The 27,512-nt window shown below is 51.5% G+C and overlaps 1 protein-coding gene across 10 annotated transcripts in view; it reads right to left on the bottom strand.

Annotated features, from left to right (window-relative positions):
* The window catches only part of EPN2 (epsin 2), a 77,289-nt gene extending 52,960 nt beyond the window's left edge, over nucleotides 1-24,329 (bottom strand). For 3 of the 10 annotated variants that reach the window (XM_055134684.1, XM_055134692.1, XM_055134693.1), the window contains exons 1-2: nucleotides 24,192-24,321; nucleotides 11,019-11,327 (exon numbers count right to left, since the gene is read on the bottom strand). The gene's annotated coding sequence lies outside the window, so the exon portion shown is untranslated. Of the gene's footprint in view, nucleotides 1-1,931; nucleotides 1,996-11,018; nucleotides 11,328-24,191 lie in introns of all 10 variants that reach the window. The other 7 variants (XM_055134685.1, XM_055134689.1, XM_055134688.1 and 4 more) reach the window with 5 other exon arrangements.
* Between the last annotated feature and the right edge of the window lie 3,183 nt (nucleotides 24,330-27,512).

Here is a 27,512-nt window from a genome sequence, read left to right as displayed (position 1 = left end):
GCCGGAGACTCAACCCGTGCCAGCTAAAGGTCAGTGTGAGATGAGGCAGAGGAGGGGAGCGGCAGGGGACTGGGGCGCCCTTCACGGGACGCCGAGCTGGGAAGAGCACGGAGGGCCCAAAGTTAAGAAGCAGAAGAGCGCTGGCGGGGGCGAGAGAGATGGGGATTAAGGCACTTGACCTATGCACTGCCAAACCTCGCGCCGGCATCCACATAGGATCCCTAAGCACAAAAGCCAGGAGTAAGACCTGAGCACTACTAGGTGTGGCAACCCCCATCCCACCTCAGCCAAAAAGGGGAAAATCGAAGCTCCAGAAGAGTGACAGGAGGGGGAGGATGGCACTCTCTGGGCAGAGGAGTGCACGAAGGACTCAGGAGGAACATGCTTGCTTCCCCACCCGCCAGCCCCCAGAGCAGCGGAGAGCGGGCAGAGCTCCCTCTTAGTGATGCCAGTCCAAGGCCATATACTCAAGTGGTGGGGGCCACATCCCTCACCCCAGGCTCAGGACAAGGCCGACAGCACCCCCAGCTCTACAGAGCTCTTGGTGAGGGAGGGTGCCCACCACCTGCAGCCCGCGGACAGAGCCAGGCTGCTCCCTCCATCTGGCCTCCTTCCTCCCACGCCCTCTGGACGGCAGTATCTCAGGCAGACAGAGGCCCCAACTGTCTGCAAGGCTGCTAGCACAGGGCCTGGCACACATCTGCTGCAGGATGAACAGCTCCACAGGGCTGAGTGCCAGCTGCATCTGCTCAGGTGCTCGCCCATACTCCAGCACTCTCCCCTCCCACCAAACTCCCAAAACAAGGACCCAGAGACACTCCCCTGGGCACTGTCACCTTGACTGTCAAGATGATCCTTAAGCACAAAGCCAACATGGCCCTAAAACCAAAATAAATAAAAACAATTCAGGGGCAAAAGAGATAGTTCGAGGGACTGGGGGTACAAGCTCTACATGTAGGAGCTCCAGGATCAATCCCTGGTACCATATGGCCGCCTCGAGCACTGCCAGGAGCAACCTCCAGGTATTGAACTAGGAAAAGACCAAGAAAAGAGAAAGAAATCAGGGACCAGAGTGATAGTACAGTGGGTATAGTTCTTGCCTTACACACAGCCAAACAGTTATATCCACAACACCCCATATGGGTCCTCAAACCCACCAGGAGTGATCCTGGAACACAAAGCCAAGAGTAAGGTCTGAGCACTGCGAGTTATAATAGGGAGGGAGGGATCAAAATGACCCAGTCCAGTGGAGAGCTGGCCTCTCTCCCACCAACTCTCAGTGACCTTGCTGAATTGCCTCTGGAAATGGAAACTGTGAGAGTCCACAGGAAAATGGACATGAATGAGCTGTGTGACCTAAGGGGACACCTCTGATTTTACTGTGAACTGGACCAACTCACCACCCTGAAGAGAAAAGCAGGATGAAAGCAAGGTTGATTCCCAACTGGGAGAGGGGGCAAAAAAGGAGTGGGGGACCGATTTCTGAGTCAATTTCACACTAAATTAAATATGCTGAAACAAACAGAAGTCTGCACAGCATATAATTTTTCTAATTCTTGAAAGACTAAAAGTATGTTGCCAAAAGTCAAAACACATAAACCAAAAAGAAATCAAAGTTGTTATTTTCCTCTTGGTTTTATCTCCATTCGCCAAGTGCTCCTATTCAAGTGTTCACAATGCTATTGTCCTGCTTTGTTTAGAGAAATAATAAGAGGGTGCGTTTCCAGCTCACAGACCAGTCCAAGAGCAGCCAGCCTCTGAGCACCGAGAAATGCCTCCAGTTTCGGAAGCCACTGTTCAGAGGCTGGGAAGAACTGCTCACATGCCTCCACATCTAACCAGCTTTCTCCATGGTCAGTCTGGGGAAAAGAGGCCACAAGAAGGGGGCGGGCCTCCACACAACCGGGCCTGGGCAAGTGGGAGCTACTCACCCAGGGGCACAGACTGGCTGCTACTGCACGCCTACTCTGGGTGACGATTCTGCAGAGAAGGCACCTGAAGGGTGAGAAGAAAGATGTGAGCAAGCAAGAGCCAAGATAGGTCAGGTCTGGGCTCCTTTCCTGTGCCACACTTTCTTTTTTGGTTTTTTTTTTTAATTTTTTAATTTATTTACTTTATTGAATCACCCTGTGGAAAGTTACAAAGCTTTCAGGCTTATGTCTCAGTTACACAATGCTCGAACACCCGAACACCCACCCCTTCACCAGTGCCCATATTCCACCACCAAAAACCCCAGTATACCTCCCGCCCCGCTTGTGTAGCTGATACATTTCCCTTCAGTTTCTTTACCTTGATTATATTCCATATTTCAATACAAAACTCACTATTGTTGCTGGAGTTCCCCACCCCCCAAAAAACAGCCCTGCTGAAAAGGAAGCATTTGATAGTTTTCCATTGCTGAGAATGAAGAGATACAAAGTTGTGCAGCCGCAATAGCAGACAAGCTGTTTAGGATTTCTGTATTTTAGTAACTAAGTCCGGGAGATTTATGTTAGAAATTGTATCATTTCCCTTCCTGGGGCAGCATGGGGCTATGGCTTAGTTCACTGTCTAGGGACATTTCTGCGAGTAGCTGCTGGTACCAAAAGTAGTCTAGCTGGCCTCTGGATAGTGGTCGATCAGCCGCAAACAGCCTCACAAACGTGTGTGTGCCACACTTTCTATAAAAATTCGCACAATCCCTTTCCTAAACCTCAGCCAATTTACCATTACTTCCACTGACTGGTCTGTCCTCTTCTCCAGTGCTTTTTTTTTTTTTTTTTTGCTGTTTGGGTCACACCCAGCAATGCTCAGGGGTTACTACTGGCTCTGAGCTCAGAAATTGCTCCTGGCAGTGCTCGGGGGACCATATGGGATGCTGGGAATGGAACCTGGGTCAGCTGCATGCAAGGCAACCGCCCTCCCCACTGTGCTATCACTCCAGTCCCTCCAGTGCTATCTTATCCTTAGAAACATTTCTTTGGTCTATTTGTTTCGTGTGTGTGTGTGTGTCTGTGTGTATCTGTGTGTGTGTGTGTGTGTGCGCGCACGCGCGCACACGTGCACGCATTTTGCAGTGTCAGGAATCAAATTCCAGGTCTCACTCACACAGGCAAGGCAAGTGCTCTACCACCAAGCCAGATCCTCAGTCCCAAAAGACAGTCCTTGGAAGACGTAGTCTTTCCACCAAGCAACTGTCCAGGAAAATCCATTAATTCAGCTCCTTCCAGATCTATGACAGTCTGCATTATCCCACCCCCTTCTATAAAATGTGATAGAAGTTATGTATCTCATTCTCTCACTTCATTTTACCAAAAAGTAACCTCTTTGAGGCAGAGGGACCCACAAAGGTCAGGGCTCCTGACTCCATGCAGTTGCTCCCAGTTCAATCCCCAGCACTGCAGTTTCCTGAGACCACCCAAACTGTCCCAAAGCCCCCCAAGCACCTTCAGATGTGGCCCAAAATCTCAGCCCAAATTTTGAAAGTGGGGGTGGGAAACTTGGGCAACACTCGAAAGTGCTCAGGGTTTACTCCTGGCTCTGCACTCAGGGATCATTCCTGGAATTGCTCAAGGAACTGTACGTAGCGTCAGGAATTGAGCCTGGATCAGTCACTTGCAAGGCGAGTGATCTACTACCACAGTCATTTTGGCCCACAAAATGACGCTCTTTTATATAAAGTGCCAGAGTTCCAATCCTGCGCTTCATACATGCAAAGCACACAAATCTACCAGTGAGCTCCACCCCGAGTCCCTTCAAACACTTTACTGGCTTATTTCAAATTCCCCCTTCCCTCCTGCTCTGTTGCTTTGATGACAGCATTTCACCTGTACTTGGTCCTGATGCCCACCACAAGCTTGTGGTGCTTGCTGAAGGCACACACGTGACCGATGCTCAGTGGAGACTGCACTTTGCTGTGGCACAGGGTCCCAAACAACAGGACTGTTGAGCTCATGCTCAGAGGACATGGGGGCCGATGCACTCGCCACTGTTACTCTGGGCCTCCTCGTCCTGCCAAACATTGTACAAGCCAGTGCAGGCCAGAGGTACAGTCCAGGTACTAAGGGGCCTGGCTTGATCTCCTGCACTGCCAGGAGCAATCCCTGAGCACAGAACCTAGGGTAAGCCATGAGCACAGCCGGATGTGATCCAAAAACAAAAACAAAATCAATAAAAGTCAACTATAGGTCTGAAACAGAGCCAGGGCAGAGCACCTGCTCAGCCTAGGAGACCAGGGTTCAGGTCCCAGCCCCAGGGGCAGGGTGGCAACACGACTGCTCCATATCCCATTCCCAGCACAAGCTAACAGTGGAAGTTTTTGTCAGGATGGAGTCCCTGAAATTACCCCAGAGAAAGAAAAGCCTCCACACACAGACCTGGGTAGCAAAGCTCACAGCAACTGTGCTTATAAAAGCCAGAGTGGAAACAACTTTGTCCCTCAGCAAACAATGACTAAAGTGTAGCATGTCCATACCATTTAGCCTTTAAAAAGGATGAAGCTGGGTAGGGCGTTGCCTTGCATGCAACTGTTCAATTCCCAGCGTCCCATATGGTCCCCTGAGCACCGCCAGGAGTAATTCCTGACTTCAGAGCCAGGAGTAACCCCTGTGCATTGCCGGGTGTGACCCAAAAAGCCAAAAAAAAAGGATGAAGCTGGGCCAGAAAGATAGCACAGCAGGCAGAGCGCTTGCCTTGCACACAGCTGACCTGAGTTTGATCCCTGGCATCCCATATGGTCCCCCCATGCACACCAGGAATAATTGTGAGTCCAGAACCAAGAGTAACCCCTGAGAACTGCTGGTTGTGGCCCCAAAACAAACATACACACGCAGTACTGGAGCTGCAGTGATAGTACAGAGGACAGGACACTGGCCTTGCACACAGCCGACCCAAGTTCAATTCCCAGCATCCCATATGGCCCCCGAAGCACCGCCAAGAGTGATTCCTGAGTAGTCAGGAGTAAGTATTGACAGGTGTGGCCCCAAACAAACAAACAAAAAAGAATGAAGTGGGATACAGAGACAGTACAGTGGGTAGGGCTCTTGACTTGCATATGGCCAACCTGGACCCCATATGGTCAAGCCCTGTAGGAGTAATTCCTGAGCACAGACCCAGAAGTCCTGAGCACAACCAGGGGTGTCCCCAAAAACAAACAAAAAATAAAAACACAAATTCTACCACATAGAAAGACACTTGTCCTCTGTCAGATTTTCAAGAATCCAAACAGCTGGTGTCCTGTGGGGGAAACTGGAGAAATGGGCACTCACACAAGCTGGTGAGTGTGCGACCTGGCCGGACCCCTGCAGAGATCGATTTGGCGAGACCCAGCAATAGACAGGCGTGTTTACCTTGGCCCAGCCACGCCCCCGGGTTTCCACAGGAGCCAACACACAGATGGACATGGTGCAGGGGCAAGGGGCGGTGATGCGGAAGCAAGGCAAGTCCTCGTGGACACACCATCAAAAGCAAGCTGGGGGCCAGGAGGTAAACAACCAGCAGGGGCACAGGCTCTGCATGTGCAGGACCTGGGTTAATCCCAGGGCAGGTCCCCAGCCCCCACTGCCCAGCACCCCCAGGCCAGTCCTGGAGGCCCAAAGAACGCCGGGGAAAGCCCTAGTGGTGTCCACCAAGGGCCTGAGCAACAGCACATCCTCAGACCCCGACAGAACCCTCCAGCCGGGCTGAGCCAAGGGCACAGGTGGCCCCAAGCCCCCTGAGGTCACCAGGAAAAGGTATGTTGAAAACCATTTAATTGACATTCTGTACCTAGGGGGAGGAAAAAGAACCAAAGAAACACAAAAAGAACAATTTCACAATACTTTAAGGCTAAAAGAATGACAATGATTTTTCAACTACAACATGCTAAATCTCTAGGCTACATTATAAGCGAAGTCTTATGTGGCCCCCAAACAAAAACAATCACTGTCTGCATTTGTGTGAAGAAACACTGGAGGGCTATCCACAGTACAAAACACGCAGGGAGAAGGCTGATGAGACTGGGGGCAAAAAGACAGCCCAGGAAACCCTTAGTCCAGTCTTCCCCTCCTGACCCACGATGCCGGCCGGCCTGAAGCTCTTTCTCCCTCCCCCTGTGCCCCCTGGACTGGGCGGCAACCCCACGGCAGCGCTCAACACGGCCCTGTGCCTCTCAGGTGCTGGGAGGTTGGGGCAAGCACAGGCCTCAGAGCACCGCCCTGCACCATCGGCCCAGCCTCAGCACTAGCCGGGCAGCAGCTAGGGGTGCCTGGGTCACAGGAAGCCGTCTACAAGAAGCAGGGAGAACGAAGACAGCTGAGGGAGGCCATGGGGGCACAGGCCAGACTCAGCAGAGATAGCAGGTGGTGAGCAGCGGGCAAGGGACAGCCCACGCAAAAGGACTGGCACACTGGGGCTGGAGAGATAGCACAGCAGGTAGGGCGTTTGCCTTGCACGTGGCCGACCCGGGTTCAAATCCCAGCATCCCATATGGTCCCCTGAGCACAGCCAGGGGTAATTCCTGAGTGCAGAGCCAGGAGTAACCCCTGTGCGTTGCCAGGTGTGACCCAAAAAGCAAAAAAAAAAAAAAAAAAAGGACTGGCACAGTATAAATGAGTGTAAAGCCAGGAGGTGAGAACAAAGGCCAGGGAGAAGACTCAAAGGTCTAGAACAAAGGCAGGTTGGAGGGGGAGAGGGTGCCGCAGAGTTTCATCCCCCCCCACCTCCTGGCCCCCCAATACCTCAAGAAGTAGACACTTAGGATGACCAGTTGTGTTCATCATGCCCACCCACCCAAAGGTCAGCAGGGATGGTCCTATATGCCAGTGACAGAGCAACTGGCCTCTCCACAGGCATTCACGCTGGGAGAGCTCTAGCTCCAGGCCAACCCTTATGAGCAGTTGCATCTCTCACTCCAGGCACTGGCTGGCCTTTCCCCTGGAACTCAGCTCTCCTCACTCTGGCAGGCCCAGCCAACCTGGCCTCTATTAAGCAGGGAACAGGGCAAGTATATAAAGGGAAAACAAGAGTGGCAAGGGGAAAAGAAAGACTCTGGCTCTCAAAGAGATCATGTTTGTCTGGAAATTTCCCCCTGAGCTGAATCAGGGGTCAAAAGATTCCAAACAAGGTAATGCTCCTGAATTCAAAAAAGCAGCAAAAAAACAGTACAGCAAAAAAGGGTGCTGCTTTGACGCAACCAACCCAGGTTCAATACTCAGCTCCCCAGAGCGCTGCCAGGAGTGATCCCTGAGCACAGAGCCAGGAGTAAGTCCTGTAAACACCGAGTGGGGTCCAAAGGAAAAACAAGGGAAAAAGAAAAGAAGACCATAGCAAAAACCATATTTCCACATCACTGACTTAAGGAGAAAAACCTTAGGCTGACTGGTACCAAATTATTTCTATGAGCCTCATGGAAAAGTTTTTATTTTTCCAAACTATCCGTACATAAGTCAGTATGTTAAATAAGTAGGTTCTTCACAGGAGAGCATTTTCACCCTTTAAATTTAAAGGGATCCTATTTCTCATCTAAATGAAAAACAAAGTCTTTCATAGTAGCCTTTGGATTTCTAAAATATCCAGCAGATGTTGTGAGACGCGGCACACAAATGCAAACGGGCCCCTGGGGGAGGTGATGTGACACATCTGTCCAAGCGCAGTCTCCACCAGCACGTGGCAAAGCAAGGCAGCGGATGCCCATGTTTATCTGTCTGGGGCCACAACCGTCAGTGTCAGGGCCATGCTGGAGCTGGAACCCTGGTCAGTGTGAGCTCCAGCCTGAGCCCCCACCCCAGCCCAGGGCAACCCATCTCTCCTAGGCAGGCCTAACCCCAGTGGGCGCGGCTGTTCACAGGGATCCAAACCAAGCCTATATCTGGGCATCTGGTCTAGAAGTTGCTCTTCGATGACTTGACCAAGGACAAGAAGCCCCTCAGCACTGCCCAGTGGTTACCAAGGGCAGGAAAACCACTGGAAGCCACATAAACCTCCTGTCCCAGACCACAGTGCTACTCTCCTCCCCACTTCCACCCATCTATGGATCTCCGCCTGGTTGCTAGTAAGATGTGAAATAGCCTCCAGCTTCTGGTGAGCAACGCGGCCGGAGAATGCTCCGGACCCGAGACAGGGCCAGCAACACCGGGGATCCAGACGGAGGAGGTACAGCCAGCACACCTTCTCCAGATGGAGCCCCGGCGTCACTGAGCAGCAACTAAAACGGCTCCGGGACGTGGGACTGGGACAACTCCGAACCTCGCGGCTGCTAACGCGGCCGCGTGACCTTTTCTAAAAACTGAAAACATACAATCTTTTAATGGAAAACTAATTATCAAATGCTTCCTTGGTAGTAGGGCTGTCTTTCTTGGTGGGAAACTCCAACAACAATAGTGAGTTTTGTGTTGAAATATGGAACGTAATGAAGGTAAAGAGAAAATGAAGGGATGGGGGGGGCGGGGGAGGGGGTGTACTGGGGTTTTTGGTGGTGGAATATGGGCACTGGTGAATGGATGGGTGTTTGAATACGGTATAAGTGAGACATAAACCTGAGAACTTTGTAACTTTCCACATGGTGATTCAATAAAAATTAAAAAAAAAAAGAAGAAATAGCCTCCAGTGGTGATTTGGCACAGCCCTGGCTCACCCGTACATCACATCTCCAAGGAAACAAAGTGAGGCCATGGCCCCATCCAGAACAATTAAGACAGAAAGTGATAAGGGCCAGAGAGATAGGACAGCAGGTAGGATGCTTGCCTTTGCACGTGGCCGACCCAGGTTCAATCCCCATGTGGGCCCCTGAGCACCACCAGGAGTAATTCCTGAGTTCAGAGCCAGGAGTAACCCCTGTATCACCAGCTGTGATAAAGACAAAAAAAAAAAAAAGCACACATACACACACACACACACTAAAAGGCGATGGGCCAGATAGTACAAGGCAAACAACTAGGGTGTTTGCCTTGTATGGCATCCCATATGGTCCCCAGAGCCCACCAGTAGTAACTGCTGAGTGCAGACCCAGGAATAACCCCTGAGCACCACCAAGTGTGGCTCAAAAGCAAAAACAAGCAAACAAATATGTTAACAACCCAGAAGGCAATGGGGACCAAGGATCTGCACTTTAAAAAAGAACCCCAGAACTTAACCCTATGCTAAGTTATTCCCCTGTTGGGGAGTTTCCTTCCTTTTCTAAACTTCTACTTTCCAATATACTGTTCTATTAAAAAATAATAAAAAATAATAGAACATGGTGATTCAATAAAATTTAAAAATAATAATAATAAGGGCCAGAGAAATAGTACAGGGGTAAGGTACTTGCCTGGCATCCCATATAGTCCCCTGAGCGCCACAAGGAGTGATCCCTGAGCGTCACTGGGCGTGACCCCAAAACAAAATAAAATTTAAAAGGATCTCCCAAGTAATTAAAGTCCAGTTGGGGGGCTGGAGCGATAGCACAGCGGGTAGGGCATTTGCCTTGCACGCGGCCGACCCGGGTTCGATCCCCAGCATCCCATATGGTCCCCTGAGCACCGCCAGGAGTAACCCCTGTGCATCGCCGGGTGAGACCCAAAAAAAGCAAAAAAAAAAAAAAAAAAAAAAAGTCCAGTTGGATCAGCTGAGAATCAACGGCTCAGAGAAAGTCAATCAACACAATTAAGACACCAGGTAACAGGGAGAAGACGGGCTAGGAAACAGGAGGGATGAGGCAGAGACCTGCCAGAGGAAGGACAAAGCCTGCCTGAGCCGAGCTTCCCAAAGACTAAGCAAGAAAGACTCACACTTCCCCAGTCAGGCCCACAGGGAAGAGTCCCCTTGTTCTGGGGCCTGAGATCAAAGTCCCTCACTCCCTCCCAAGGGGACACACAGCAGGAAGTGGGGCAGTGGGTTCCCCACCCCTCACCCATCAATAACCACCCACAGGCTGCAGGCCACACACCTTGCCTCATGGGTCAGTCACTGAGAGGGTGCCCCTGGTCAGCACTGGGATACCCACTGGAAATCGACGCCTAGTGGAAAGCAAAGCCGGCACGTACAGAGCAAGCTACCAACCAACTTCCCTCTCCACCCAACAACAGTGCCTCTGTCTACACCCCAGCCACTGCTGTGAAGGCCACGGGCGGACTGACTCACCGACCAGCACAGAGACAAAAGCACTGGCCTGACCTATATCTGGGAAACTGGCCCTTCCGTGGGAAGCCCAAGCCCATGCCCAGAACTCAGGAGAGCCCACAGAGCCAGTGTGAGCCAGGCCAATGCCCGCCTTCGACCCCCAGTCATGGTCACCTGGCACTGAGAACCAGGGTGTGTCCCTCAGAGAGCTGCCTGGATGCAGGTCTGACTGTCCAAAGAAGCAAGAGCCACCAGAAGAGTCCTTGGCACCCCTCGGAGACAGACGTTTCGTACAAGACGCCATTTTTCAGCATTAAACTGCTTGGTTCAGTTTGAGGGCCACGCTCAGCAGTACTCGAGGCTACTCCCAGTTCAGGGGTCACTTTCCTTGTATCACTGGCAGATCACATGGCAGTGGAGATCAAACCTTGGCCTCCCACATTCAAAGCATGCGCTCCAGCCCTTTTAGCCCACACCCCAGCTACCTGGGGTCCAGGCTTTCAATGGATCACTCTAGTCATGCATGAAAAAGACTTAAATTTCACAAATGCCAATAGAAAACATATGATGGAAGGAACAAGAATGTACTGGTACTGGGTGCCAGAAAAGACAGGGACAAGAGGCAAAGAATCACAATCCAAACAATACCACTAAAATAGCATCAGAGAGGCTCTGGAATGTAGGGCCCTGAGTCAGGAAGAGGGGGGTTAAGGAGAAGAGGAATGGGTGCTGCCAGGGGGCTGGGAGGGTCGGGGTGCAGGGTCAGGAGAAGGGCACCAAGGAGGGGAGCAAGTGCACCAACCCTAACATCAGACACTGCCACGTCTGCACCCGGTGTAAGGCTTGGGTCCCAGAGCAGAGCCAGGCGTGGAAGGGAAGTGTCGGGCCCAGGGAGGAAGAGAGCTGTGGAGAGCTGATGAGCAAGCATAAGCCCATCCAGAGACGGCACCAACACTGGCACTGACCCGCTGCTGCCAGGCAACAGCCCGGTCCCTGGCTGCCAAGCCTTCTGATTCGTCAATGAAGCTGGAAGTCTGGAGCACAATGTGAGATCTCCTGATTCTCCTGCTAGCAACTGCGACCGATATGGAACAATGGCCTCCCAAAGATGTCCACATCCTAATCCCAGTTGTGTGACAAAGGGGAATTCAGGTAGCAGATGGAATTAAGGTTTCTAGGCAGCTGGCCTTAAAACAGGGAGAGGAGTCGAGGATGTAGCTCAGTGGTAGAACACTTGCCATGCATGCGGGAAGCCCAAGGTTTGATCTCCAGCACTGCAAAAAAAGAAAAAGAAATAGAGGCTGAAGCCAGAGCAATAGCACAGTGGGCAGAATGTTTGTCTTGCAAGCAACCGACCCTGGGCTCAGTCCCCTGCATCCCATATGATACCGCAAGCACTGCCAGGAGTGAGTCCTGAGCAGTGGTCCACAAACCGGAAATAAAATAAATAAAAGACTGGGGTCAGAGTAATAGTGCAGCAGGCAGGGCGCTTGTCTTGCATGTAGCCAACCAGGGTTCAATGCCTGGCACCATGTATGTTCTCCCAGCCCTGCCTGGAGTAACCTTAGTTTGGAATTAGGAGTTAAACCTGAGCACCACTGGGTATGACCCTAAGAACCAAAGGAAAGAGAGCGAGAGACAGAGAGGGAGAGAGAGAAACCTTTCACTCTCGCAATCGGTTCTGACTCAGCAGCTTGCATCTAGCTTCAATGAGGAGAGGTCTAGGGCCACAGCCTCAGCACCAGACATTGGAGAGCCTCCTGACTCGTGGCCCAAGTGACCCAACAGGCCCCTTACTATTACCAGCTGCTCATGACCTTCTCCAGAAACTTCTAGAAAACAGGTGTTCTGTTCAGGTGTTCTGCTCCCAAGGGACCTGTTCACCAGTGTCAGCACAGATGACTGTCCCCTGAAACCTGGCAAACTGGAACTGGTCAGAACCGTTGTCATCTTCTCTTACGTGATTTTTGTTTTGGGGCCATGCCCTGCGGTGCTCAGGGCTTACTCCTGGCTCTGTGCTCAGGCATCACTCCTGGCAGTGCTGGGGGACCAGATGCCAGGAATCGGGACTCGAACTCGAGTCCAACACATGAAAGCAAGAGACTTCCTGCAGGATTCTCAAAGGGCAGGTCCTTCTCCTAACCCCTCACCCCCAGCCAAAGCAGACTCTTACTTTTCCAGCTCTGAGAGCTGGGCTCTCTTCAGTTTCTGAAAACAGCTACAGGGGCTGGAGCGATAGCACAGTGGGTAGGGCGTTAGCCTTGCACGTGGCCGACCCGGGTTTGATTGAGCACCGCCAGGAATAATCCCTGAGTGCATCAGAGTAACCCCTGTGCATCGCCAGGTGTGACCCAAAAAGCAAAAAAAAAAAAAAAAACACCACAGCTACAGGGCCAGCCAGAGCTACAGCTAAGCAAATGCACTTCCTCTCCAAGACTCAAGCTGAGCTGCTCGGGTCAGAGGGACGCACAGAGCCTTTGGCTCTGCGGCTCAGCACCAGAATGAAAGATGCTATCAGAACTGAGCCCCACTCAAACCGTGGACCTCTCACTGGCCTCAGACACATGGCATCCCTCCTCTTACCCTTTCTCAACCAGAACGTGACACTTCACCTGCACACCTGGCCCAGCCACTCCACACTCCCAGTCTCCTTCAAGACTGCACTCACACATCAGTTCCTCTGAAGACTCCTGTATCATCAGATTTATTCTCAGATTCTCTCTTCCGGGGGATTGATATGACTTGCCCACACCGCTAACCACACAACATACTTCACTGAGGACGGAACTGACTTTATTCTTCTTGGGGCTGGAGCAGAGTCGAGTGGGGAGGGCACTTGTCTTTCACACAGCCCACCTGGGTTTGATCCCCAGTACTCCATATAGTCCCCTGAGCCTGACCAAGAGTGATTCCTGAGGGGCTGGAGTGATAGCACAGCAGGTAAGGCATTTGCCTTGCACGCGGCCAACCCGGGTTCAAATCCCTGCATCCCATATGGTCCCCTGAGCACCGCCAGGGGTGATTCCTGAGTGCATGAGCCAGGAGTGACCCCTGTGCATTGCTGGGTGTGACCCAAAAAGCAAAAAAAAAAAAAAAAAGTGATTCCTGAGCACAGAACCAGGAGTCAGCCCTGAGCACTGCCAGCTGTACCCCTCCCCCCACAAAACACCTAAAAAGAACTTCCCACTTAACATCTATGTATGCTCAGCTATAACACACAATATATGTGCTCAGTAGTTGGGGGAGGCAAGGTACGGAGTCAGATCATGCCGGGCAGTGCTCAGGGCTTACTCTTGGCTCTGTATTTGCTTTGCACAAGCCTGACATGGGTATGATTCCCAGCACCAAGTTCCCCAAGTGATCCCTGAGTGCAGAGCTAAAAATAAGCCTTGAGCATCACTGGGTGTGGCCCCAAAACAAAACAAGCAAACAACCACCAAAAATAAGGTGTCTGCTATAGTCATTCAGATCAGGCACAGGAAGAGGCTGTTTCTAAGTCTCTGAAGAGGGGAGGGGGGCTAAGGCCAGGAGGCCTCCAGACAGGGGCTGGTCTGCCTACCTGTGGAACTAGCCCCCTCCCAAAGCTGGTTCACGGCCCACTCTCCTCCACAGTCACCGCCTCCCCTTTCTCCAGCCAGTCCACACTCCATGCAGCTGGGGCCCTAGTTCCTGCACCTCCTCACTCATTCTGATTCTGACACCCATATTCTCTCACCTAATCCGGAAGCTCCCAAAAGCTCCCAGAAGACCAATTAACTTCTCAACCCACACAGACCAGCAGGAGTCCTTCAAACGATCACACAGGCAACAAGGCTTGCACATGGCATGGCAGCCTCGACCCTGGCTCAGGCACCACCACCACCCCGGCCCCCCAAACACCACAGGGGCCGTTCCTGGGCACACAGCCAGGAACAGCCCGAGCACAGCTAGGTGTGGTTCATACCTCCCAAAATAGTATCGGCTCCTTCTCTATGGCCTGGAGGCTGGCCCTATCACTGGCATGAAGCACTGGGTTTGAGGGCCACGCCTAGCAGTGCCCCGGGGCACTCCCCACCCGGTGCCTGAGGCTCCCGGCCTTTCCCACAGGCTTCCCAGGCCCTGTGATCTGCAGGGACAGCCAAAGAACTGCTCCTCTCAGGGCATCACCTCCACACTCCCCGAGAAGCAGGCTCGGATGTGCACCCGTGTGCTGGTTTCAGCATGTGCCCGAGCTCAGGAAGCCAGTCTGGCCCTCGCCCACACAATGATGCCATTGTGCCAGGAGCCCCTGCCAAGGAGCCCCTCCCAAAACACTTAAGGCAGCAGACTTCTCAAGAGTCACCCTGCCAGCAAGTCCCACATGCACGCACACAAAGACACAAAGACACAAAGACACACAGACACAGACACAGACACACAGACACACAGACACACAGACACACACGCGCACACACACACGGCAGGCATTAAGGTCAAGATTCCCTTCCTGCAGTTCCCTCACACTGAAATGCCTCCCCTCTGCCTTCCTCCCAGGGCGCTGCTCCCTGCCTAGCCCTGCCAACCCTCCTGGCTCCCCCATACTTTGTTCCATTCCTGATCTATCTCCTAACAAGTAATCAAAATTGCAGCACACCACCAATTTCTATTTTCTCAATCAGCCAGTGCTCTTTGGGTCACCAGGGACTTGGACACACCTGGTGTTCCTCAGGGCTTCCTCCTGGAGATGCCATATGCAGTTTGAGCAGTTGACCCTGGCTCAACCATCTGCAGGGCAACTATTCTAACCCTGCACTCTCTCAACCCCCTCGACAACATTCTACGGGCAAGAAACAATATCCCACCACACCCACCATTTCACACTCGAGCATCACATATTTTTCAGCTTGACACTGACCTCAAATGTACTGCCCGATGGTCATGAAATCATCTCTGATGCATGTAATTCTACTTCAATCAGAGTTTCTCCCACAAAGCAGTAGTGAAGACTTTTTTTCTGATATTTCCCCAAATTTTTTGGTATAAAGTATAGTCATTCTAGCCCAGGACAGCACTGCAGACACTCCAGGGAAGATATACTTTCAAGTAAAATATGTGACTGGAGGGGCAGGTGGGGCGATGCAGGGAGTGAGCCCAGGTCTCATACAAGTGAAAACATGATTTTTGTTGTTGTTATTTTTGAGTCACACACACACACTAAGGGGTTACTCCTGGCTCTGCTCTTAGGAATTACTCCTGGCGGTGCTTAGAGGATCGTACAGGATGCTAGGGACCAAACCCAGGCCGGACACGTGCAAAGCAAGTGCCTTGCCTACTGTGCCTTCACTCTGGCCGTGAAAACATACTCCTCTACTGCCACGACTCACTGTTGGCAAAGGAACAGAAGAGGGTGGGCATCCAATGCCAACCTGTAGGTTTCATGACTTAGTCACCTCAGAATCTAAACCAGTTTACAAAACAAATGTGAGGCCAAACCTGCAGCGCCTGCCAAGTTGCAGGTACCAACACATCAAATTTGCCATCACTCAGCTTGGGAGCCGCAGGCTATTCCCAAGCCTTGGGAAAATGATCGCACCCCAGTCTCCTGGTACACTGTGAGCCCAAAACAAAAAGGGTCCCGAGAGCTTGCTTTCATGCCTACTGAGGAAGGACTCATTTCACATTTTTACTTACATGTAACACTTGGATGGGAGGCCACGCCTACTGTGCTCAGAAACTGAATCAGCACTGGCTGTCTGCAAGGCAACCCCCTTACTCTTACCCTTTCACTGGCCCTAATGAAGGTCATAAAACTAGCAAGTTATGAGTTCTGAGAAACAGTACAGCAGCTAGGAAGCTTGCCTTGCACACAGCCAACCCAGATTTGATCACTGGCATCCCATTTGGTCCAGTCAGGAGTGATCCCTGGCCCAGGGATCCTGTATGTCACATATATAAAACCAGTGTACTGAGTAGGGCTGGAGGGAAAAAGAAAACGAATTTCCCAAAGAGCAATGTGGGCCATCCCTTAACATAAGCTTTGTCCACACAGATTTCCTCCAGCCAAGTCAGCATGGGCTCCAGTTCATGCGATACACATGTGGACAGCATCATCTTAGAATTGACTTTTGCGGGGCCGTACAGGGGTTAAGAAATTGCCTGTACATGTGGTAAATCCAGTTCAACCCTCAGCAACACATTGTCCCCTTGAGCACTGCTGGGAGTGACCCTCAAGCACAGAGTCAGAAGTCTCTGAGCACAAATGAGTGTTAAGAAGGAAGAGGAGGAGGGAAGGAGGGCGGGGGGAAGGCCTCAGGATGCTTTAAAATCAGACAGGTGTGTAGAACTGTGCCAACCACTGGACAGGTCTGGAAGCTTCAGCTTGAATGTTTCCCTTTCAGAGCTGCCAAAGGTATACAAGCAAAGAGAGGACCTTGCTGGCAGCAGGTGAGGGAAATAAAGTGGTCTGGATCTGACACAGATGACAAATGGTGAGGGGTCAAGGCAGGTGGCTGCACCCCTCTGAGTCTCAGCTTTTACATATAAGAAAAGGGGATAAGCACTTTAGAGGATCACAATGAAAATAAAATCTAATGTTGTATATAAGAGGGTCAGAGCAATAGTGCTCTCAAGGGTAGGGTTCTTGCCTTACATGTGGCCAACCTGGGTTCAATTCCTGGCACCCCATAATGATCCCCTGAGCCTTCCAGGAGTGATCCCTGAGCACAGAATCAGGAGTAAGCCCTAAGTACTGCCAGGTGTGGCCCAAAACCAATAATAATGATAATAATAATAATAACGTTGTGCATAGGGCTGGAGAGATAATATAGAGGACAGAGCACTTTCCTTGCAAGCAGCCGACACAGATTCTATCTCCAGCATTTCATATGGTCCCCTGAGCACCTCCAAAAGCGATTCCTGAGTGCAGAACCAGGAGTAACCCTGAGCATCACCAGGTGTGGCCCCAAAACAAAACAACACAAAAAAAGATTCATAATAGGAACAGCAGGGCCCGCACTGTGACTCAGCGGAAGAGCATATACTTTCACGTACAAGACAGGGGTTCCATCCTCAACCCTCACAAGCACACCCACAAAGTCCCCCAAAAAAAGATTTAGTATTAAGAGCACAGGTTCTGGCATTGAGGAAACATCTGGGCCAAGCCAGAGAGAGAGTGCAGGGGGTAAGGTGCTTACCCTGCATACAGCTGGCCCCTTTTGATCTCTGGCACTGCATCTGGTCGCCAAGCACCACAAAGAGTGATTCCTGAGCATGGAGCCCGGAGTAATCCTGAGCACCACCATGTGTAGCCCAGAAACCAAATAAAAATAACAACAAAACTCATCAGGGTTCACATCCACATCCACCTTTGCTTTTGATGTAATTACTATGGGGGGGTGGAGAGTTGACACTCAGCACATTTAGGACATTAAATGTATCTGAACTGTGGGTGGAACTACAGCACCTTCCATTAAGGCCAGTGGCCACCCTAATGGTCCTGTGGGAGTCGGCTCAGCCTATCACTCCCCCAAAGCTTTCCCAGCAGATCTCTAACAAGTCTGGCCAGTAAACATCTCCCTTGATGTAGGGTAACAATAAGGTGGTTTTTTCGTACAAACAGAATCACAGATTTACAGGCTTTTTGAAGATTCCTGATCTCCTACATTCCCTTCATTAACGACAACATCCAGCTAACCTACATAGGGCCTGTGACCAGAGGCCAAATTACCATCGCCTAGGAACAAAATCAAGTCTCTGAGAAATCAAACCCAGTCCCAAACGTCATGCATCATCCTGTGAGTGACAATCAGAGGCATTTCAGGAGAGCTACGCGGGCCAGCGGCGCGGCTGCGCTTCCTTCCACACACTGCCAACAATGTCAACCTCATCGGAGCTACGCCTGATCTGGCCCCTCACAGAAGCGCCCCGGGAAGTGGTTCCAGACGCACCCCCAAGCCCCGCCCCACACCAGCTGAAGAGGAGACTCTCAGGGTGGGGCCAGTAAATGTGCTCAGCTGCTCCCTGGGAGGTTCTGGTGTGCACTGGAGTCTGAGACACATGCAGAGTTGGTTCCCATTTAGAGATGAAGAAATCAAGTTCAGAGATTAGAGTGGTCAGCCAGGAGGCCAATTTGTACCCACATCTGATTCCACAAGGCTTCTGTAGCCAGCCTGTTTATGCCACTGGGGGCTCTCAGCTACCAAGCCACTACCTCAGGAGGGGCGGGAGTGCAAGGATGGAGGCCACACTCTGATGGGATTACAGGTGCTTTTTAACCCAGCCTAGAGGGCGTTTCCCTTGCACACAGCCCACCTGCGTTCAATTCCCAGCATCCCATATGGTCCCCAAAGCACCTCCAGGAGTAATTCCTGACTGTATGAGCCAGGAAAACCCCTGTGCATCACTGGGTGTGACCCAAAAGCAAAAAAACAATAAATAAAAATAAATCCAACTGCCAGGAGTAATTCCTGAGTGCTTGAGCCAGGAGTAACCTTTGTGCATTGCTGGATTTGACCCAAAAAGGAAAAAATGTTTTAATTAAAAAAATTAAAAAATAAAAAATAAATCCAGCCTAGATGGCCAGTCATTGCCCAGGATAAGCTTGCTTTTCCCAGCTCCATTTGTCAGTTCCTAGTACAAGTGGGCGGGGTGAGGGTGAGGGACCTTTCCTTTACATCCTCCAATACCCACTACCCAATGCCTCGCACAGCCCTGACTAAAAAGGAACACCAGTGGCCAGTATGTCTCTGGAGGGCTGGGACTGCAACACATCCTGCCCAGATCAGGGATCTTTTCTCGCCCCTATGCTAGAAACAGTTTACTAGCAGACAGGTCATCTGGGGAGGAAGGGGAAGGCAAAACTGGATGAGTCAGAACATCCAGGATCTATAAACAGACGCAAGGCATGAGATGCTGAGAGTCGGCCCTCAGACCCCCATCTTTTTTTTTTCTTTTTGGGTCACACCTGGCAATGCTCAGGGGTTACTCCTGGCTCATGCAGTCAGGAATTATTCCTGGCGGTGCTCGGGGGGCTATATGGGATGCTGGGAATCGAACCCAGGTCGGCCATGTGCAAAGCAAATGCCCTACCCCTGTGCTATCTCTCCAGCCCCAGACCCCACTATCTTTGCAATGACTCTCAGACCTGCCTATGCCAAGAACGAGCCACCACAAAGAACTCAATACAAGTTCAGGGAGCACTGAACAATGTTTCAGATCTGGTTCTAAGCACACAGGTACTTTTTCTTTTTCCTCATCAAACCTAAGTCTGGTCTCTATCAGTATAAGTGATCTATTAAATGCAAACTTCAAGTGGCTTTCACAGCTCCTAAGGTTAGGAAAAACAAAGCTCACTGACAATTTTCAGCCTTCCAAACAAACTTGATGATTGATTTTCAGATGGCAAATGTGTCTCTGAGGTTCTCTGGCTCTCTAGAGGAGTGGATAGTACAGAAGAGACGCAAACTAGGCTGAGGTTGGCTAATGCCTCCTCTGGCCTCTCTCTGTATCTACACACAGGTGGTAATGCCTATGTTAGACAGAGATAAAGGCAACTGTGTTTTGTTTTGTTTAAAGAAGTTTGATAAAAATGGGGCTGGAGTGATAGTACACTGGTAGGGCGTTTGCCTTGCACGCGGCCGACCCGGGTTCGATTCCCAGCATCCTATATGATCCCTTGAGCACAGCCAGGAGTGATTCCTGAGTGCAGAGCCAGGAGTAACCCCTGTGCATTGCCAGGTGTGACCCAAAAAGCAAAAAAAAAGAAGTTTGATTAAAAACAACTCTGAGGGGCCGGAGCGATAGCACAGCGGGTAGGGCGTTTGCCTTGCACGCGGCCGACCCGGGTTCGATCCCCGGCATCCCATATGGTCCCCCAAGCACTGCCAGGAGTAATTCCTGAGTGCAGAGCCAGGAGTAACCCCTGAGCATTGCTGGGTGTGACGCAAAAAAAATAAATAAATAAATAAAAAAATAAAAACAACTCTGAACTTCGAGACATCAAAAACATAACCAGGATACCTAATAGTACAGGGTGCTTGCTTTGCACATAGCCAATGGGAATTAGATCTCCAGCACCCGAGATGGTCCTCCAATCCCCAGCTAGGAGTGATCCCTCAGTAGAGAGTCAGGCAGGAGTTAGCCCCAACCTAACTCCTGGTGTGGCCCTAAAAAATATTTTTCTAAACTTTTTTTTTTTTTTACTTAAAATGAAGACCAGGTCAAACAAATGTTGCAAATTAATACATTCAACCAGCCACACACTTATTTCAATGTTTTCCTAACTTTCTATTTTTAGACAGAACATTCCATTGATGAACTTAGCAGAAGAGTCCTTTTGCAAAACCTCAACAGACTGATTGATGTAAACATTCTTCTCGCAATGCATGGGGGGAGGGGAAGTACTCTCCTACCCCACTCCTTAATGAGACACCCCGCAGGGCTTGGTCCCTTGTCCATTTGTAATAGTTTTTTGCAAATCCCTTAACCCCAGTTAAGACTCAGTTTCTCAAATGAGATAACAGTTCTGTGTTGGAATTCACAAGTCGGGGTCCGGAGCCAGAGAGACAGAACAGCAGAAAGGCTCTTGCCCTGTACACATGTGACCTGGGCTCAATCCCAGGCACCCTGTATCATCCCCCAGCCCCACCAGGAGTATCCCTGAGCACAACACTGGAGTAAGCACTGAGAACTGCTGGGTGTGCCCCCACCCCACTCCCAGATGTGCAAAATCACATCAAATCCCAGCCCCATCACTTACTGGTTGTATAAACTTGGGTACAAGACTTAAATTAAGCCTAGGCCCAGAGAGATAGTACAGTGGAGAGGGCACTTGCCTTGCACACAGTTGACCCAAATTCAATCCCTGGCATTCCATATGGTCCCTCAAGCCCTGTCAAGAGTGATCATGAGCACAGAGCCAGCAGTCAGCCCTGGGTACATCCAAGGTGACCATCCACAAAAAAAAAAAAGGAAAAAGAAAGCCTGTCTTCCTGTCTCCTCATCTGTGTCAGGGGAATGGATAATTTTTATGGCAGTGACATGAATGCTCACCTAGCAGAGTGGTTTCTGCAAAAGCAAGATAGGATAGCGAAGGCGGCAGGAGGCATACATACAACTGCCTTCTCTAATCATCTAGTCAGAGGCCTACCTGGGTAAAAAGTGAGGCTGGAGGGACACATGATGGGGACAGACAGAGCACCGACACAGAGGCTAAAGCACGTGTCTTCCTTGTACACAGTTAATCCAGGTTTAAACCCAACATCCCATACTTTGTACAGAGCCAGGAGAAAGTCCTAACCACAGCTGGGTGTGACCCACAAAACAAAAACAAAAACAAAAAAGCCCCAGGTGGCAAATGCTTCAATAGACAAGGCTTTTGAAGTTTGCAGAGCAGAGTGAGAAGGGCCCAAATACTGGCAGAACTGTTTGGCAAAGACTTGACAGAGAAGCGTTTCCCCCCAGACACTGGAGCAGCAAGTCTAGCAATGGGTGAGGCGTGCTCGCTCAGTTCCTCATGTCCTCCCGGATGCCCAACCCAACCCTCCAACTACTCCAAGATGCAGGGGGATAGACCTCACATCACAAAATGACAACAGCCAGAGGCTAGACACCCACTGGTCTCTGAAGTGCTAGGAACAAGAAGAACCACTGCCCAGAGCTCTGAGGATATTAATAGGATGCTGGGCCACACCTGGTGCTGCTGGGGACCTACTCCCATCTCTGCGCACAAGGTCCCTCCTGAAGTGGCTGGGGAGGGGCTATGTAGCTAGGAACCAACCCCAACCTTCTGTGGGCAGAATATGTGCCTGGCCCACTGAGCTATCTCTCCAGTCCTTTGGAAATATGAACATAGTTCCGAGGAGGAGGAGGACGACAATTTCATGCATTGATATGTCTTGGCACTTTTAATCCACAAAGACCTGAATACTGCTGCTTCTAATGAAATATATATATAAAAAAAAAGTCCACTTGTCATTTTTGAAGACGATCCATCTACAGTCTGCTTCCACAATGGACCTTGTTCTAGTGGTTAGGCTTGGAAAAGCTACCAAGATCTGCTCAGTCTGACATACATTCAGGAAAAGCCAAGTCACTAAAATAAAGCAGACGCCCAAAGACCTTTCATCTGGTCAGACTCTTACCAGAATCCCAACTCAGGAAACCCATACCAAAATAGTATTAAGGAGGAAAGCTAATATAAAGGAGCAACAATAATTCTACATACAATTTCTGCAGGACTAGGCTAATTCAAAGAACTCAGAAAACTCTTGCCAGGCTGGAGCACAGGCCAGGCATGTGGGCCCTAGTTTTGATTCCTGGCTCCACGTGGTTCCCAAGCATCAATACAGTGGTCCTAGTAGCCTGACAAGACGGGGTCAAGTACTGCTGGCAGTGGCTTCAGGCACCACTTGGGAGACCAAAGGTATTTAAAAAAAAAAAAAAGTTTCTGCAAAAGATGGGTCATTTTTCAAGACTGCACACAGCACAGTAAGGATGCTCATTTGCCAATCTGATATCCTTTCCCACCTCATGCTTGAGAGGAAGCAGCTGCTGGGAGAGATCTCCATGGCTCCCTGTCTTCAGTGCTCAAGGTTCAGGGGGCAGAAGTCTGCTCACAAACCACAACCCATCCCTGAGCACTTCAGCCCACAGGATTATCCAAACTTGCAGAGTCAGGGGCATCTGGAGGCAGCCGGAAAGGCACCTTCCAGTCCTTTACGTTTTATCTTTAGTGTCCCATATCTCATCTGACACTTATAAAAGAGCAGTCCGGTGAACTGGGAAGGACGACCAACAATATTAAAACAAAAAAAAATAGGTTTGTAAAAAAATGTACAAATGCAAGTCGGACTGAGTAGATCTTGGTAGCTTTTCCAAGCCTAACCACTAGAACAAGGCCCATTTTGGAAACAGACTGTAGATGGATAGTCTTCAAAACATCCAAGGACCCAGGAGCTAGCTGGAGATGCCAGAGCATGCACAGAGGAATCCCAGGTCCGAGGCCCCTGTCAGATCCCTAGTCCAGAGGTGTGGTTTCAAAAAAAAAAAAAAAATAGTATGGATGAAAATTATCTGCAAACTCCATCATTGCAGTGCAAGCTTCGGTGTATGAATTTTTCGGCATCATCCATCACCCTGTGTCTAGAGCTGGAAGATGCAGAGGTTTTCCACCAAATCTTTATGAAGTGTGGGGGGAGGGGCATCAAGTTCATCTTTTCAGTCGTCAGTCCCCATTCTGATCCCTTCTTTTCATTTCCCGGAGGTGTAAAGACTTTCTACTTCTCATCTTTTCCCCATGCATTTTCTCGTGTGAATGCTAAAAATAAACGAGGGGTCTGAACATCTTCCTAAATTGCCAACTGTCGGGAGCCAGGCCGAGTGTCCATTCTCACGCTGACACAATCCGCTGCAGGGCTTCGGGTAAATCACTCCATCTCCAGGTCTCCCCCCACTCCCGACTCCTCTCGGAAACCCCGACCTTGGAGGCGCCCGGGGCAGAGGGAGGCCGCCCCGCCCCCACCGCGCCCCGCCGGTGGTCCGGCCACCAGGCCAACTTCAGGTTGCGAACAAAAACCTGTTGGCACGAATTCCTGCAGGAAGGGCCGGCTCTCCAGGCGCGGGGTCCGGGCGCGCCGCGGGCCAGGGCAGGATAGTCTCGGCCGCCCCCGGAACAAAGGCAGCCGCAGCCTGCCTCTCCGAGCACTGGGAGCACCGGGAGTGCGGGGATACGGGGAGCTCGGGAGACCGAGAGCGCGGGGGGCACGGGGAGCGCACGGAGCCCGGGGAGCACAGAGAGCGCGGGGAGCGCGGGGCGCACCGGGTGCGCGGGGACCGCGGCGGCCGGCTTCGCACGCCGGACCGTCCGCGCCGGCGGGAGCCCGGGCCGCGGCGAGAGGCCGGCCGCTGTACGGGGCCGGACGCCGGCCGGGCGGGGGAAAGCGCGCGGGCAGGACGGGCGGGACCGCCCCAGCCCGCGGGGCTCTCGAGAGCCCCCAACGCCAGGCTACACGGAGAGCCCCGCGGAGGGGCTGCGCGTCCCGCAGCGCGAGGTCCAGCAGCTCAGGGCCCGCTGCCGCCCGAGGCCGCCGGCGCCACAAGTCCCGGGTCCCGCCGCGACGGGACTTAACGGGGGCGGCGGGTGGCTCCCGCGCGTGAGCCCGAGAGGGGAAGGGTTCGCTCACCTCCGCTCCTCCCGGCCGGCCTGCGTGCACGGCCGCAGACGCCGGCGGCGCCGGAGACGTGGGGGCGACCAGAACCCGCGGAGCCGCCGCCGCGTCCAGCTCCGTTTGACACCCACACACCAGCCAACATGGCGGCCGGGAGGGGGCGCGCCGGCGGCGTGAGCGCGCGCGCCTCAGGCCCCGCCCCGCCCTCAGGCCCCGCCCCTCAGGCCCGCGAGGCCCCGCCCCCGGCCGCGGGACCCACGGTAGGCTGCTGAGCACCCCTGGAACAGTGGCTCAGCGTCAGCCTCTCACGTGCCACACGCGCATCCCGCGTCCCCCAGCCGCCACACCGTGTCAAGTTCAAGCCCGAACCCACGCACTCGACAACCTCCACTCAGACCAGCCCCTGCACACAGACACCCCCTCACTCCGCGCACCGCATCCCTGACGCCAAGCTCCCGCTCCAGGATCTCGCTCCCCTCGGGAGGTGGAGCCTGGAAGGGGCGAGGGGGCTGCTGGGTGATCCTTGATCTGGTGCTGTGTCCACTTGGTGGAAGTTCACTGGTGCCCACTACAGATGTCTGCACTATTCTATAGTGTTACACGTCAATACGACATGCCCCCAGATTATCTTGAGAAGAGGCCTTACTAGACGCCAAAGGGGTCCGGACACAAAAAGTGCAGCCCTGGGCCGGAGAGATAGTCAAGCGGGTGGGGCGTTTGCCTTGCACGTGGTCCACCCGGTTCGATCTCTACATCCCATATGGTCCGCCGAGCCCCGCCAGGAGTGCTGCCTGAGCACACGGCCAGGAGTAATGCTTTACTTAGCATGGCCGTGTGTCCCTTGAAAAAAAAAATAGCACAGCCCTTTTTGTCTGTCACCGTGACTCTTCATCCAGCCTTACACTCTCACCCCTGCAACAGGAAAGATCTTTATCCTTCGGTTCAGCCTTCCCACCATGGTGTAGGGGACAGGAGTAGAGCACATAGCTCCTGAGACTGATCCTAAATGCTCTGAGGCTGGAGCTATAGCGCAGCAGATAAGCTTTCCTGAGCCCCACCTGGAATGATTCCTGAGCGCAGAATCAGAACTAAGCCCTGAACACCACTGGGAGTGACCCCAGTAACAAACAAATTAGATATTATGAGCCTACACAGCAGACCAACCTACCCCGCCCAGGGTAGGAGCAGCAAAGACCCTAGACAGTCAGTCTGAGAGCTGCTTCAGGTGTTCAGAGGGCTCCATACCTGTTATCTGTGCCAAAGACATTCCAATAATATGACTTCTCTACCAAGCTGTCCTTTAAAAGAAGTTGTGTCCAGAAGTGCCTGCTCAACCCTCATTCACAAGGAGCAAGTATCTGCTTCCCAGAGCCTGGATGCGTTGCTCCTGGGGACGCAGCAGGGCTAACGAGAAGGATGGTTCATTCACCGTCCAATGTTGCTTTTGAACTTGGAGATGGCCAATACAGAGAGTTCTAGGTGCTAGAAACCTGTCTCCCAAATTTGCAGCCCCTTGGGCTAGTACAATAGCTAGAGGCTTGCCTTGCATGCAGACAATGAGCTTGATCCTCAGCACCCCATGTGGTCCCCTGAACAGAGTCAGGCATGATCCCCGAATGCAGAGTAAAGAGTAAGCCCCACCAAGTGTGGCCAGAAAAACAAAGAAAAGAAAAGAAATCCATTTTGTATCTTGGGAAGGTGTTGAGAGTCATACCTAGTGGTGTTCAAGGATATTATTGGCTTTGTTCTCAGGAGTGAGTCCTGGTGGTTCTCAGGAAAATACACGTGGTGCCAGTGATCAAACTGGCGTCATGGGTTGCAAGGCAAACACCTTAACCCCAAAACTCTCTCTCTGACTCCGGAAATCCTTTATTTTTTCTTTTTTGGGTCACACTCGGCAATGCCAGGGGTTACTCCTAGCTCTTCACTCAGGAATTACTCCTAGCGGTGCTCAGGGGACCATATGGGATGCTGGGGAATGAACCCGGGTCAGCCGCATGCAAGGCAAACGCTCTACCTGCTGTGCTATCACTCCAGCCCCCAGAAATCCATTTTTAATTGTGTTCACCTCCATCCTGAGCCTGTCCAACACTGCTCCTCAGCTTCTGTGCAGGCCGGGTCTTCTGAGCAGCAGTGGACAAAGTGCCGGCCCCTGCTCACAAGACACTTGCAGGTTCAGATGAAGTATGTCTGTATGGATGCCTGGTGTAGGCTGAGTGCTTTACACAAAGTGCTATTTTTTTTTTGGTTTTTTGGGAGGCCACACCCAGTGGTGCTTAGGACTTATTCCTGACTTTGTGCTCAGGGACTACTCCTGGCAAGCTCAGGGGACCATATGGGATGCCGGGGATCAAACCTGGGTCATCCACATGTGTAGGATGACATTACTTTGTCTTTTCCCTCCTTGCCACAAGTAGCTTGTCCCGGTTTTACCTAGAGTTTAGGCTTACCCCAGTCACACCCATCAAGGTGTTCCCGAATCTCTCCCATCCCTTTGTTTAGCCTTCTCCAGGCTCTCTTCCCCAAAACAGTTAATCCGAGGTTTTCCCTTAATCTGACTCTGCTAATTTGCAAGGTCAGACCTTCCTAGGATACTGAATTTATATTATATAAGTTAATATTACCTTTCTCCTCTTCTTGTGCCTTTTGAATAATTTACTTTAAAGCTATGACTGTTTTGTATAGACACAAGAAGACAATATTATGTTTTTATAACTTGGGAATTAATTGGCCTCGAATAGTATTCCCTCCCGGGCATCTGCTTTCTCCACTTAAGCCTCAGTTGCCCTCAGTTCCTAGCACCCCAAAGCAGGGTCCCCGACGTGGGACGAGAAGGACCCAGGGCAAGAGGTGAGTTGTGTGCTACCCTGGCATCGAGATGGGCCTGGCCAAAGTGCCTAATTCTTAACTATAAGTTAAGAGCTTGATCATAGACAAATGCTGTCATGATCCAATAGTAATTATGAGACTGGGACCCTGCCAGGGATAGGAAAGACTGATCTGGCCTGAGCACTGTAGTCTGAGATTGAGATGGCCCCAGGAAAGCAATTCTATAAGCTTTAATGCATCTCTTATTGTGTCCATACAAAATAATTAATATTATGAATTCTTATATGTTTGCTGGCTGAGGAGAAGAGAAACATTCATGGGACTCCGCCCTTGGGTGGATCCTCCTGCTGAAAGAGAATTAAGTCCTAGGAGAAGCATCCCCTAAGGGAAAGGACCTTACCCTATAGATGGTGACCACACCTATGTGTACGCCCCAACCCCCTCATGCTGTGGAGATTTAACTAGGCTGGAAGAGTGGGTTGGGGGGCGAGATCCACGGGGCCAGAT

The sequence above is a fragment of the Sorex araneus genome, chromosome 4, assembly GCF_027595985.1.
Source record: "Sorex araneus isolate mSorAra2 chromosome 4, mSorAra2.pri, whole genome shotgun sequence".
Classification (NCBI taxonomy): domain Eukaryota; kingdom Metazoa; phylum Chordata; class Mammalia; order Eulipotyphla; family Soricidae; genus Sorex; species Sorex araneus.
Note: the sequence above shows the minus strand (reverse complement) of the source record. Positions and strands in the feature narration are given on the sequence as shown.